This window comes from Rhipicephalus microplus, chromosome 3, assembly GCF_043290135.1.
Source record: "Rhipicephalus microplus isolate Deutch F79 chromosome 3, USDA_Rmic, whole genome shotgun sequence".
Lineage (NCBI taxonomy): Eukaryota > Metazoa > Arthropoda > Arachnida > Ixodida > Ixodidae > Rhipicephalus > Rhipicephalus microplus.
Window position 1 is genome coordinate 264302951 of NC_134702.1, and position 14064 is coordinate 264317014.

A 14064-nucleotide genomic window follows, 5' to 3' on the forward strand; every position below is an offset into this window, starting at 1 on the left:
TGTCATTGGAATAGCTGTAAGCATGATATCTGGAAAGCTAAGAATAATCAGCTGAACCTTCGCTAACGCTACGTATATCCTGGCATAGCTGAGCTAAGCCACTGCCATTTCTTTTTTATTTTTTGCTAACTATTAAAGGTCCCTTTCCTATGTAAATGGTGACGGTGACGAGTCGCCAACTATTGGCTACTTGTCCTTCTATTGAAGTCACACTACCAGTTCACATATACCTTGATAGCATCTTGTTGCTACAGGGCATGGTGGTGTGCACTTCAGCCGTGTATTCGTAAAGTTGTGCTCCGAAGGCAGCAGTAGTGGGTTGACAAACACAATTTTATTTCGTCAGATGATTAAAAGTTTCGCACGTGCGAACGTGCAAGAGAAGCCACCTGATTAGTCCGCATTTTTTTGATGATCAATCCGCAATTTTTTATGTTTAACCGTATTGACCGTTATTAACCTATGAGACAGTAATTTTTCAACATGGGATTAAAAAACGTGAAGCCACAGCATACAGTCTTACCTGGTGAAAAAAATTGTGTTAGGTCTTCTATAGTCGATGAATTAAAAATGAGAATGCCAGTGTTACAGTGTGTTTCCTCCTTACAAAATCCCGACGTTTTCAAGCTGCGTGACAAGCTGTGCACATGAAAAACTCCGTAATTATATATTCAGAACAGGTAAAAACAAAAACCGTCATTACGTGTTGCTATTACGGTCTGGTCCACGTACTGATTATGATATAATTACGGACAAATCTAGATCGACAAACATCACAGAACGCTCCTCAACGAAGATAAGCAGACGTGGCTCCGTGCTTGCGAAATCAATGTTATTCATTTATTTTTGGTACCAACGTTGTTCAATTTGTGGTGCAGGTTGGCCACGCGGCCGCCTGCATTTTCCATTGACACAAAATCCTAGAAAAGAGAGTACAGGCACATTTAAAAGCCATGCCCCAGAAAGAGTGATTAATGACAAAATAAAATTCATTGTGCGATCGTGATTTGTGTGTTAATAAAAGGGAGTACATAACATGCTAAACACCATATCATTTACAAAAGCAGTGAATCGTAACTCACGACTGAAGGAATATAATTAAATTAGGGCTCCGCTGTGGAGCGTTTCCGTACTAACTCGAAAAGTCACGTTAATTGTGTCTCGTGGCAATATCAGGTGTACTATGTCTGCTACGTATAAAAATTAGGGCAGTGTCGAAGTGCTTCTAGCCTCCACGTATTGGGTCAATTTTGTGCACTGCTACCACGTTTTTCATTCTCAAAAGAACACCATGAGCACTGCAAGTTAAAATGTGGGTAACTTCATTTTTATTGGTATCTATTTTTATCATGGTATTAAGGGCCAAAGAAATTCACGCTTCCAAACAAGAAAATACGGAAGCGCAACTGGGCTTTATTTGATCACTGATAAAACATGGGAGTAGTGTGCTAGATAACAAGTCGGGCCAAATAATGCCCCTCGGCGCATGCGTCATTGTAACTTTTTCCTTCGTTCTCGCCTCTTGCTTTCCTTTATAATTCCAAGCAGGAAAGAAATTCTAGTTTTTTGGCCCAACTTGTTATCTGTAGGGCTCCTTCGTAGCGTTCCTTGGGCTTTTAAATTTCAAGCACTTCTTAGCTAACTTCGGCTACTTTGAATCTATCTATCTATCTATCTATCTATCTATCTATCTATCTATCTATCTATCTATCTATCTATCTATCTATCTATCTATCTATCTATCTATCTATCTATCTATCTATCTATCTATCTATCTATCTATCTATCTATCTATCTATCTATCTATCTATCTATCTATCTGCCTACGACTTCTAGCTCTACTGGCCGTTTCGAAAATGGGATCTATACCAAAATTGGCATGGCATAACATGAATGTTTGACAAGCATAAAAGACTAGTAATGACATGAAAATCATGACATGTATGTCTTGATATAGAGGTCATCGTCTTGCTACCACCAAAGAAACCAACTCAAGAGAGTTGGTTTCTTTTACACGACATATTGGAAGGCTGGTATGACATGACATGACTGCGTGGCGAACATAAGTGACAAGCTCTAGCGTGGGAATTGTGACATGCATGTCATGTAAGTCATCACTACACGCCACGCTCATCAAGCGCTCACGGTCGTTTTGGTAGCTTAACATATACCAAATTCCATATTAAGTGACGATAACGAGTAATAAAGTTATATGACTGGGGCAAACATGATCATCATGACATGCGTGTCATGTAAAAACACGACTTCAAGTTAAGCTCATAGCGCAGTCGCTGTTGTTCGCTAGCTTCACATATGCCGAAATTGGTATTACGTGATGTGAATGGGTGACGAACACAGATGTCAGGCGCAAACATGATAATCATGGCATGGAAGTTATACACGACATAACTTACATGCCTACCACTACTGGTGCTGGTTTTGCAAACGTGAGTGGTACCGTCATGACGCAACTATAAGCAACATCCTTGCATCTCATATAGATACGTGAGTGCGCATAACATTTCTACTTGTGTTTACTGTACACTACGTGCGTCCACCTTGTAACGCCGAACTGATTTTAAAGTGACATGTCAACCTTCCTCATTCGTGCCTCAAATTTAATCGATTCTCTCTATACGCGGGATCTGCCATTGTTTTTGTTCTTGTGGACCAACGTAGCTCCAGAAGGGTGCTTTCGAGAAAGGTCATCAGCGTCCTCTTTCGGGCATCTTTGTTCATTCGTGGTTGTGACTTGGGAGGTGCTTCTTCTGGAGTCGATGTTTCTCTGCTTGCATCTGTGTCGGATGAAAGTTTTCGTACTTGATCTACATGACGTCAAACGACGCATGTGGCATTTCAAAAGCATCTTACTGCGCTTCACAAGATTATCAATAAAAAGCTAGGTGCAATACACTTTTCAGCGACTCATAAAGAATAGAGAGGCAGACGAAGTGTAAAAGCTGAGCCACGACGGAACGAACGGCTCATTGAAAACCAAGAAAGAGCAACGGGGTTCGAGCTACATTGCCTAAATACTTGGAAGTTGAAAGAAACTGAAGATATAAATGTGCTGAAAAGTAAGTGAGCTGATTTAGGCGAGAGAACTTATGACTTACAAGTGCAGTCAACTGAACCATCAGTAAGTAGAACTGACGAATGGAAAAACGCCACGATGAGAACCAACTAAGAATATTTTCGCCAGCAATTACTTTTCCTTCGCGACACACCTTTTGCACTAAGCAGCCATCCACTTGTCAGGCCTACGAAGGGCACGCTCAGTTGTGACGAGGTGAACGAGTAACTCAAAGGAGGCGGGCTTGGTCCGGTTGAGACCAGACTGCTTTAGGTCGGACAGGGGAGGCTAAGACAGCAGTTCAAAGGGGGGTTGCTGGTCCTTTGGAAAAGCGATGATTGATTGATTTGTAGGGTTTAACGTCCCAAAACCACCATATGATTATGAGAACATCATGTTCATCTTTTATAGGCTGTAAATTTGTGTTCCTGCCTTCCAAATACGAGAGACGCCGTAGTGGAGGGCTCCGAAAATTTGGAAAAGCGAGGACTCACCTGTTGAACCAGTGCCCATACACACGTCCGTATGTCCGACCGTGGGGAACCTACGCTAACTAACCCGAGAATCATCGGGTCAGTGAGGGCTCGTCGGGCTGCTACTGTCTATACGTTATCTTCAATGGTCCACGGCAAGCCATGGGAGTGAGTGACAACTTTTATTCATCGAAAGGGTGAGGAATGAGGGCGGTTAAGCCAAGAAGGCTGCCAGGCCATGCCTCGCGATCACGGCTTGCGCTCGTTTCAGGATCCGTGTTTGGATATCCCTATCAGCGCTGCATAGATCCCCCAATTGTTCCTCGGTATGGGGTGGGTGAAAAGGTCGGTGAGTGGGGGATTGTCCGGGCAGCCTCAAAAGATGTGGTTCATTGAGTCCATAACACCACATAGGCAGCAGCGTGGATCGATGTCTGGGTGGATGTAGAAAAGGACGACAGGGCACGGAAAGGTTTAGGTCTGTAGACGACGCTAGGTGACCTCAGACCACTTGGAAAGACTGACGTGGAGGGCTGGATGGGTGTATCACTCGAGGCGATAGTGCTGGGTAATGTCGTAAGTGACCAGGAGCTCTGACACAGGGGCGTCCGACTCTGAGGGGCCCACCACTCGGTTGACGAGTCCTCAAGCGTGTTGGTGAGCTGTCTCGCTGCTGGGGTGACCCGAGTGGGCGGGGACCTAGGTCAGTTCGAAATGGCACAGCTCATCTTGTTGCAGTAGTGGGCGAAGAAGCCGTAGGGTGGTAGGCGAGACAAGACCTCGCGAGAAATTTGAGATGACTCGTTTGGAGTCGCTGAGTATGACGCGAGCGTCGGCTGAGGTCGCAGGGAAAGCGATGGCCGCCTCCTCCGCTTCGACCATGTAGGGTGTTCAAACGGTGCCGGCCACGATTGCAAGTCCATAAGGGGAGTGAGGTAAGTCAGGGAAGTGAGGGGGCAAAGACTACACACTCCCGGCGCTTCGGGTATTCGCAGTGTCAACGGTCAATAGGTGGCGCGCCGCGCAATCGAAGATGGCTGCGGAGGGATGATGAACCCGTGAACTCCTAAAGGAAAACATAAAACGCACGGACGTACTCCCCGTGGCGCTTTCACCGATGAACTCTTGATCGTCAAATGAATGTATATCGAACTAAAGTACTTTCCCAAACCATAGCAACTGCTCAATGTTCGCTACGTCATTTCTTGTCGCAGTGCGAAGTGTGGTGGTGTCCGCTGATCGTCCGTGTATCAACGATGCTTTGCGTAATACTGTGCGTGCTACAGGAGACTGCAAACTAGAATTCACGTATTAACTTAACGGCACTCCGATATAATGTGTGCCGAGCCTGCCTGGCGAATTTGGCGCAGTTGTAGGTCGCCAGCGAATAGCACGCCGTCGCTGCTGCACAGAACGGAATGTTTATTGTAGCGGTGATTTGCAAAACATATTACGCCGCCGTCATTACTTGCGCTGTAAGCATCACGCAGCTGCTTCTTCAACGAAACACAAGCATTCAACTTTCTATTAAGTAGCGCTTGTGTCACATCATGATCAGACTAACAGGGTGCAATTCTCCTCCCTCGGATGTTGCAGGTTCCATCGGCACGATCGAAACAAGGATATCCAAACGAATACACACGTACGCTTTTCGCAACGTCAGAATTGTCAAAAGTTGTCCAGCAACAACGTCGTTAGGACGGCACCGCTGAAGTGCAGGAGAACTAAGCGTGGACGGTAGTGGTAACTGCATATTTCAATGCTCTATCCATTGCGCTTCGCTGGTCGAGCTCGAGCGTTGGCGACACGCGGCGCTTTGTAATATTCACTGTAATTAGGCTACATGCGAATCACAAGAATTGTTTTTACATGCGGAGCATGTTATACTAAGGGCTAGTCATGCGCCGTCGCCGTCCACAGCCTCCCCTCCTCCTTCGCCAGTCATCCGTGCATCCCTTCCTTCTCTAAACACAGCACGCGCTGCGCTCGCTTCTCTCCTCCGCGTGCCGTGCGACCTTTAATTTACGTGCGCCAGCGGTATGCTAACGCGCGCATGCGCAGGCCAAGGCCGGCGCTCACTATAAATAACCGAGTGTCGGGGCGCGCCGCCCTTCGTCGGTTGCTTTGTGTGGTCGCTCCACGTCTGATGTCGCTGGTGAAAATGTATGCTAACAAATACGCAAACCCACTAACTGACGTCCCTTCCAATAGCGTCAGCCAATGTGTCGGCGGAACCGTAAGCAATTCCGAAGACACTTTGTCCTTGGACAAGACTGCGCTGAGAAGAGCTCGCGATGCGGAACGCAAACGTCGTCATCGAGCGGAAGATCCCTAGCTCCGAGAACGTGAAGCAGCTGCGAGACGTCAGCGTCGAGCGGAGGATCCCCAACGCGAAGCAGCTGTGATACGTGAACGTCGAGCGGAAGATTCCCAGCTTCGAGAACGCGAAGCCGCTGCGAGGCGTAAGCATCGGCAAGAGAGTCCGGACGGTGAAGCCGCGTGAGAGCGTCGACGCCGCGAGGCCGATCTCGATGCCGCCCGCGAGTGCGCCGCGATAGCGGCGGGGCGAGCCAAGCAGTACGCCACGCCCAACGCTCGCTTCAAGCGCGGCTTCCTAGACCAGAGCTTCGGTCACAGCTGCAAGGTGTGTAGGTGTGTGATCGACTTTGGTTCGACAACTTGACGCGAATCGGCAACATGCAGAATGAACTGCATAGTTCCAAGGCGTTGTCGGTTCTTTGCGATGCGTTTGGAAAGGACGCTGACGAATTTGCTTACTACGTCACGTGTGCCACGTGCAAGCAGTTTTTAATTGCCAGTAGAATTCTATCGCTCAGCTAGAGTTACGGCTACCGCTACCCACCCCGACCGGAACATTTTTTATAATACCTCAAGGGCCCCATTCATGGGGTGTTACATGAGGGAGTACACAGTTCACAAACAGATGATTTGTTTCATGGGTTCTTTGAAATGGGCGATGCTGGAGTGGTGCACGACGTCAGCAGGAAGATCGTTCCATTCCATTGATGTTTGCAGAAAAAATGAAGAGTAATGGGCAGTGGTATGCACACCGGGTGGATAAACCGCTTTGGAATGGCTGATATGGCATGAAAGACGATGAGCTGGAACGATAGCATGGTTTAGGTGCATTGCATGATAAAATTTATGATACAAACACAGTCTTGAAACTTTACGGCACGAAGCTAAATTAACCATGTTAGCACGAGATTTTAGCTCGGTGACGCTACTGTGATTGGAGTAGTCCGAATAAATGAATTTGGCTGCGCTATTTTGGCTGGATTCAAGTGTTTTAATTAGGGTGATTTGATGGGGATGCCAGATGGCACATGCATATTCTAGCTTCGAGTGGACTAGTGTTAGATAGGTTAAAAGTTTAACAGAAGACGGGGCTAGTCGTAAGTTTCTTCCGAGATAGCCAAGAACGTGGTTGGAGTCATTAGTGATGTTCATTATGTGGGATGACCAGGTGAGATCTGAAGTTAGAGTGATACCGAGGTACTTACATGAAGTAGATGATGTAAGTTCAGAATCAAACAGGAAGAAGTTTTTGAAGGAATGAGATTGCCGGCGATGGAAAGAAATTGCAGAGGTTTTCTTTGTGTTAAGGGACATCAGCCAGTTTTTGCACCAAGATTGAATCAAAGAAAGATCAGATTGTAGGATGACAGTGTCGCTTTCATTTTAAACAGGACGATAAATGATACAGTCGTCTGTGAATAGACGAATGTTAGAAGCTAAGTTTTTGGGGAGGTCGTTTATATAGATTAGGAATAGCAGAGGACCAAAGACAGTGCCTTGAGGTACACTGATGGTTACAGTGGATAGGGAGGAGCGATGGTTGTTAGCACAAACGAACTGCTTACGGTTAGACAAGAAGTCGCGTATCCAATTAAAAACAAGGCAATCAAGGTTAAGACGTGAAAGCTTCAAGAATAATCTATTATGGGGAAATTTGTCGAAGGCTTTTTCGAAATCAATGAAAATGGCGTGTACAGGTACGTCAATATCCAGGCTGGAGCTTAGGTCGTTAATGAACAGGACGAGTTGAGTGTCACATGAAAGTCCTTTTTGAAAACCGTGTTGGTTAGGGTGAAAGAAATCTACTGAACGTAAGAAATGTACTATGATGGAATAAATCATGTGCTCCATTAATTTAGAGCATACACTTGTGATTGAAATGGGGCGATAATTACTCGGTGAAGATGAAGGACCTTTTTTCGGGACAGGAACGATCTTACCAAGTTTCCAGTCTTCCGGCACCACTCCGTATGAAATTGACTGCTGAAATATGTACAAAAGGATAATGCTTGTTATAGGCTTAGTGTTCTTCAGTATTTTGAAATTAATGCGTCGATTCCCGCCGATGACGTCAGTTTCAATTCGTCGATTAGCTTTGCAATTCCGTATGAATCAAATGTAATGACTGGCGTGACAGGATAATCACGGAATCGGGAATCTGGAAGCGGCCTGCAAGATTCAGGGGTAAATACGGAAGAGAAGGCAGAATTTAATACTTCGGGGATAATGTGATCTGGAATCGGATCACCGTGTTCATTGAGTAATGATAATGGTTTCGTAGGATTGGGGTTAATGGCTCTCCAAATTTGTTTAGGATTTTGCGTAGCATATTAGGCAATGTAGAAGAGAAAAAAGAGCGCTTAGCCTTCGCAGCAAGCGATTGAAATTCATTTGCTGTTCTGCGGTACCTATTCCAAGCGCTTGTGGTGTTCGTTCGTTTAGCCGAGCGATAAATCCGCTTTTTCTTATTGTTAAGACGCTCAAGAGATGTGTTAAATCTAGGAGAAGACGCCCGTTCCGTAATTGTAATTGTGGGTATAAACCTATTGGTCAAATGATAAATTTTGCACTTGAACAAAGACCTGTTATTTTCAAGAGGGCGTTGGAAGAAGTCGTTTAAATACCAGTCGCAAAATATGGATATTTCGTTGTTAAAGGCGGCATAGTTACCCTTATCGTAGAGTGTGAGGGTTTTCTTAGAATGTCTTGGGCCTGGTAGTTGATTAGAAAACGAAGCGTGAAGTACAGCGTGATCACTTATCTCGGGGAGAGGAACTAGTGATACAAGATTGCCAGAGTGTGACGTGAGAATGAGGTCAAGAATATTTGAAGAGAGCTCAGTAACTGGCGTTGGGAAGGAAACAAGTTGAGATAAACCAAATGTTAGGCACGTGTTAACGAAATTGCTTTCCACAGTGTGTTTAGATATTGTGAGCGTGAGGTTAGACCAGTTCATACATGGGAAGTAGAAGTCACCCATTAAAATAACCGGTATGTTAGTGAGAGGCATTCAGGAAGTTAAGAGCACTGTAGAAATTTGCCATAAATGAAGCAACTGTGTCAGAGGGGTGGTAACAGACTCCAATGATAACCGAAGGATACGAGTTTCTACAGCAGATAAGCAATAATTCAAAGCTGGAAGGTACGACCACTGGGGAGCAGTTTAATCGACTGTGAGGAGCTATAAAATCCCACCACCATGCTTATCATTACGATCTCGCCGAAAAATTGTAAAGCCTGGAAAGAATGGCGTTTATTCGAAATCGCATATTGAAGGGTTTAGCCACGTTTTAGTTAAGAGAACAAAGTTGCATTTTGTCCTGCAGATAAGAATAAAAAGCGAGTCGCGTTTCGGCAAGAGGCTTCTAATGTTAGTTGGTACAATTGACAGAAGTTCAGGGTTTAATTTAGAATTCGCTGGGCTAGCAAGTGGTAGCTATGAGCTGAGGGGGATTACTTTTTCAGAAGAACGATCGAAAACGTAAGTAGTGCCATCAATGGTTAGCTTGTTGTACCGAAGCTTATACGTCTTGCGAGATGCTTTACCAAATTCAATGAGGTGCTTACGGGCCTTGCGTGTGTAGGGGGAAAGATCTTCACTAATGCTGTAATTGGAGTCTTTTAGCTTTTTAGCGTTGGACAGCACTAGGTCTCGGTCCTTGTAATGTGAGAACTGGGCAAGAATAGGCCTGTTTTTGTTTGGTTGAAAATGCTCTACGTGGTGAGCACGTTCGATGTCTCTAGGTTGGACTGAAACTTCAAGATCGGCAAGACACAGATTGATGACGCGCTTCTCAGACTGTGCCCAAGTCTCGTCACTAACATCTTCAAAACCGTAGAAGACAAGGTTGGATTGTCGCTGTCTGTCCTCAGACTCGTCCATCCTGGCGACAAGGCTAGCGATATCGCCGCAGTGTTGCTCAGTTAGTGTCTGCAAGCCGTCGACCCTTTTTTTTACCGTGGCTATTACAGAGCAGTTGTCTTCAATTTTAGACAGTCTTCTAGTAATTTCTCCAAATTTCTCCTCGTGTTGTAGCAGCGTAGAACGAATAGATTTCATTTCGTTAAGGATGGCTGCCTGTCCGGACTGGATTTCGCTGAGGACAGACATAGGTCGCTAGAGGTTTCAGCATTAGCGGACCGAGTTGCAGGGCCTGGATTAGTGTCGATGTCGCCACTTAATAGCAACAACACTCGCAGGGCATGAATACAACTTCAAACAATCTCTAAGCAACAGTTGGGGCTCGGCAACACTAGCAAAGCAGCGTATTTGTTGGTACGCTTGAAAAACAGGCAACGGGGATTTTTTTACCTGCACAAAAAGCAGGCGTTGCAAGTGAGTGCGGGCCATCGCTGGGATGCTGCCGAGCCCACTGAAGAGCGCGCGGCCTTTCGTGAAGCTTTTATCGTAGCGGTGTGACGTCAATTCAGTTTTCGTTGCCTCTTGACCATGAGGGGAGGGGAAGCAGCAGTGACGGAGGCACAGGTGGGAACATTGAAGGGCATCCGTGCGGTGCGGGCGGCAGGGTATCCACGGCATGAGGCAGACGGTGAATCCTGGCTGATCGGTCCAAAGTGTGCAGCGGGTGCTCAGCCTGGGAGGCCGGGCTCCGATGTGCAGAGTACTGCGGACCACCGGGGAAGGATGGAAGAGTGGCCGCGAAGAATATCTGCACAAATAGCAGGCGTTGCAAGTGAGTGCGGGCCATCGCTGGGGTGCTGCCAAGCCCACATCTACGCGAGTTGAACGCTGTCGAAGAACGGCTCATCGTTCCTCGACTCCCGTTTATTAGTATACGACGCTTGCCTCACTGCAACAGACAGTACGGAATCAAGGCCAGGTAGTGTACGTCCCCATCGAAGTTCCAGCCACCGTTAGGTGTATGCCTCGCAACATTCCAGACGACGCTGCCATCGACGTCCATGTCAAGTGGAAACTCACTCTTCACTTCACGGACCATAGAGCCATCTTGCTCAAGATACCCAAAGCGTCTCAACAATAAACATCGTCTTTCGCAGCATACGTGCGTGCGTGTTCACTCGTGTTCACTCATAACACACACGCATGTCGCAAATTGCAAACCACATATATCACAGTTTAACATATATGCTCTGCGTGCTAACCAGTGTTCCCGCTCGGGAAACTGCGGTCATTTTTTTTGTTTGGAGCTCGCTGAAGGATATTATACAAGTATAATCAAAGTGACTTACGAGCGTGAAAAAAAACAATAATGCACGACGAGACGGGAAGTGCAACTCGCTGGTTGTGAGCTAGCAGCTGATCGTTCATCGTCGCTGTCACTCTCAGCGTGTTGACAACCACCTGCGTCCAGTGAAAATCCTCGACATGATTGATATGTGAGGTTTAACGTCCCAAAACCACCATATGATTATGAGAGACGCCGTAGTGGAGGGCTCCGGAAATTTTGACCACCTGGGGTTCTATAACGTGCATCCAAATCTGAGCACACGGGCCTACAACATTTCAGCCTCCCTCGGAAATGCAGCCGCCGCAGCCGGGATTCAAACCCACGACCTGTGGGTCAGCAGCCGAGTACCATAGCCACTAGACCACCGCGGCGGGGCCAACATTCTCGACATCAAGACGGGTTCCTTGAACATCACCGCTGAAAGTAATCTCAAGAATTCTCTCCACCGAACGACTTTGATAACACCAAGAACGCGTCATTGCAAAGCCCCAACACGGCGTCCGTCACCACGTTTATCTCGGGGTGTGGAGAACATTTCGCTCAGATACCACACAAGAAAAGAATCGCTTGTAGTGTGCTACCATTTATTATCGAATGTAAAAAACAAGCGGCACAGCGAATTTGCGTTCCAAGGTTTGGAAGCGCAAATTATGAGCCTGTGCTACTTTCCAATTGCAAAGAATGTTATGGATTCATGCACTACAAAAGCACTGACAAATGCTATACGTACGTAAAACAACATATCCCCTATCGGTGATCTAGATGCTCGCGGTATCCATGCCAATCAGTTACTTTGCAGAATTTAGCTTCCGTCAAACAGTAGCCGATAACATTAATAAATATAGGAAAATGATCACTGCCCATTCTGTCCGGAGCAGTGCAACATGTCAGTTGAACGTCCCTTAAATGCAAAGTCAAGTCAATAATACTTGTGCAAGCGGGGGGCCTAAATAATGTTTCATTCGAAATGCATAAGTATAGCTTATCAATAGCATTTTTCAGACAACGTCCTCGTGCATCCGAACCCTTGTGCCCCCCCACCCGACGTGTGATGCGCATTGAAATCACCACAAATGATCCCCGGAGCTGGGCAACGATGACACGTAGCTTCGAAAAACGTTTCCATGGAAATTTTCTTGTGGGTGACGCACACACCGACGCAATGCTGACTTTGCGGTGTCCTATCTGTGCTGTGATCGCACAAAAATGACATGCTGGCGAGCAAAGTGGCTGCAACTACTATACTTAAGCTACTTAAGCTACTATATTTAAGCTCAGCCTCGGACTTAAAGCTCTGTAATCTGTGTGCGGCTAGAAGAAGGGCAGAGAAAAGGCTTATGCGAAGAGGTGGCGAACATGCAAGCAAAACTCAGTTCAACAGACTTAATGCAGCAATACGGCGACACACCAACAAACTTCGGAGGAAACAATGGGCAACGTTTTGTGAGAGTTTAAGAGTATTTACTCCACTGTAATGGATATGACGAGAAGTAAATTGTGTCGGAAGCACGCCCGAGCCTTTGAGATTGTTTATTGCTCTGGCATTGTTCAATGATACATCAATGCCGTCTCTAGACAGAACAGTACTGGCATCATATAGACCAGTATCACTAACTTCGTGCGTAGCGAAGCTGATGGAGAAGCTGGCTTGCGTTCGTCTGACATGGTGGATGGAGAATCACAAGGCCCTTCTAGCATGTATGACTGGGTTTCGGCAACGGTTGAGTGCACAGGACAACATCGTGGACCTGGTGAGTCACATAGAACACCAACGAGCACATGGCTTTTCAACTCTAGCAATATTCCTGGACATTTCAAAAGCGTACGACTATGTGTTCCAAGAAGAGATAATTTGTGCTCTTGCGTCTATGGGAATAACAGGGCACCTTTTACGCTTTGTTCAGGTGTTGCTTAGTGATCGCTCCATGCAGGTGAAGTTTGGGACATGCTCAGTATTGCTCAAGAAAAATCACCAGAGGAGTGCCACAGGGCAGTGTCCTTTCTCTAATGTTGTTCAATGTGGCCATGGCTGGTTTACCCAATGCTCTCAAGACTGTCAGGAAAGCAGTAAAAATATCAATTTATGCCAACGACATATGCATCTGGCTGTCTGGATATCAGCATAAGCGATTCGAAATGATTGGCCAAAAAGTTATACTCCCCGGACAAACCTATCTTGAATCTATTGAACTAAAAATACCAGCTGAAATGTCTCAATCCGTGCTATTCCCAGGTATGCGAAGACAATAAACAAGGATAAAAATACTACTTCCTGATGCATCATTTAAGCAATTTAAGTACATGAGGTTTCTTGCAGTCACACTAGACACCAGGATGAATTGGCGACGGGCAGTAGACAAGACAGTGTCAGCGTTGTCACCCCATGTAAACATTCTTCGAAGGATTGCAGGAACAAGCTGGGAGAGCCACCCAACAACAATGATAAAGTTACACTTGGCAGTAATTGTCAATCGTGTGCTTTTCCAATTGTCTCTGATTTCTCCGAGTAAGTCACAGTGCGAATGTCTGGAAAAACTTCATCATAAAGGCCTGAGAGTCGCTTTGGGAGTGCCAAAGTTTGCAGCGAGGGTAAAGGTGCTTCATGAAGCTCGTCTTCCGCCGTTACGTCTTCTCGCCTCTCAATGACTGCTGACACAGCTTTGCCGACTTGGCGAAACAAGCCTAGGACGAGCATTACTCAGTCGCCTTCGGCGACGCACAGAATCGCGAGCTTTCGTGGCCCTCAACACTCTTCTCCATCCTGGTATCGATTTCCTCAAACGAAGACAACTTTGACAAGACCCACCTTGGTCACATGAGAGTGTCGACTGTCAGGTGACGATTTCATGGATGCACAGCAAGCGTTCCACACCCACAGCAGAAATACGTGCTTCTGTAGTTGAATATATTGAAGAAAAGTACGCTGATCATTTGAAAGTTTTAACCGATGGATCAGTCGACATAGTGCGCGGAACAAGTGCTGCAGCGT

General features: G+C 46.2%; 1 long non-coding RNA gene across 1 annotated transcript in view; it reads right to left on the bottom strand.

Moving 5' to 3' along the window:
- Nucleotides 1-230: 230 nt before the first annotated feature.
- The window catches only part of LOC142803553 (uncharacterized), a 171798-nt gene continuing 157964 nt past the window's right edge, over nt 231-14064 (bottom strand). Inside the window, exon 3 of the long non-coding RNA XR_012894165.1 lies at nt 231-920. This is a non-coding gene — a long non-coding RNA (uncharacterized LOC142803553). The remainder of the gene's footprint in view (nt 921-14064) is intronic.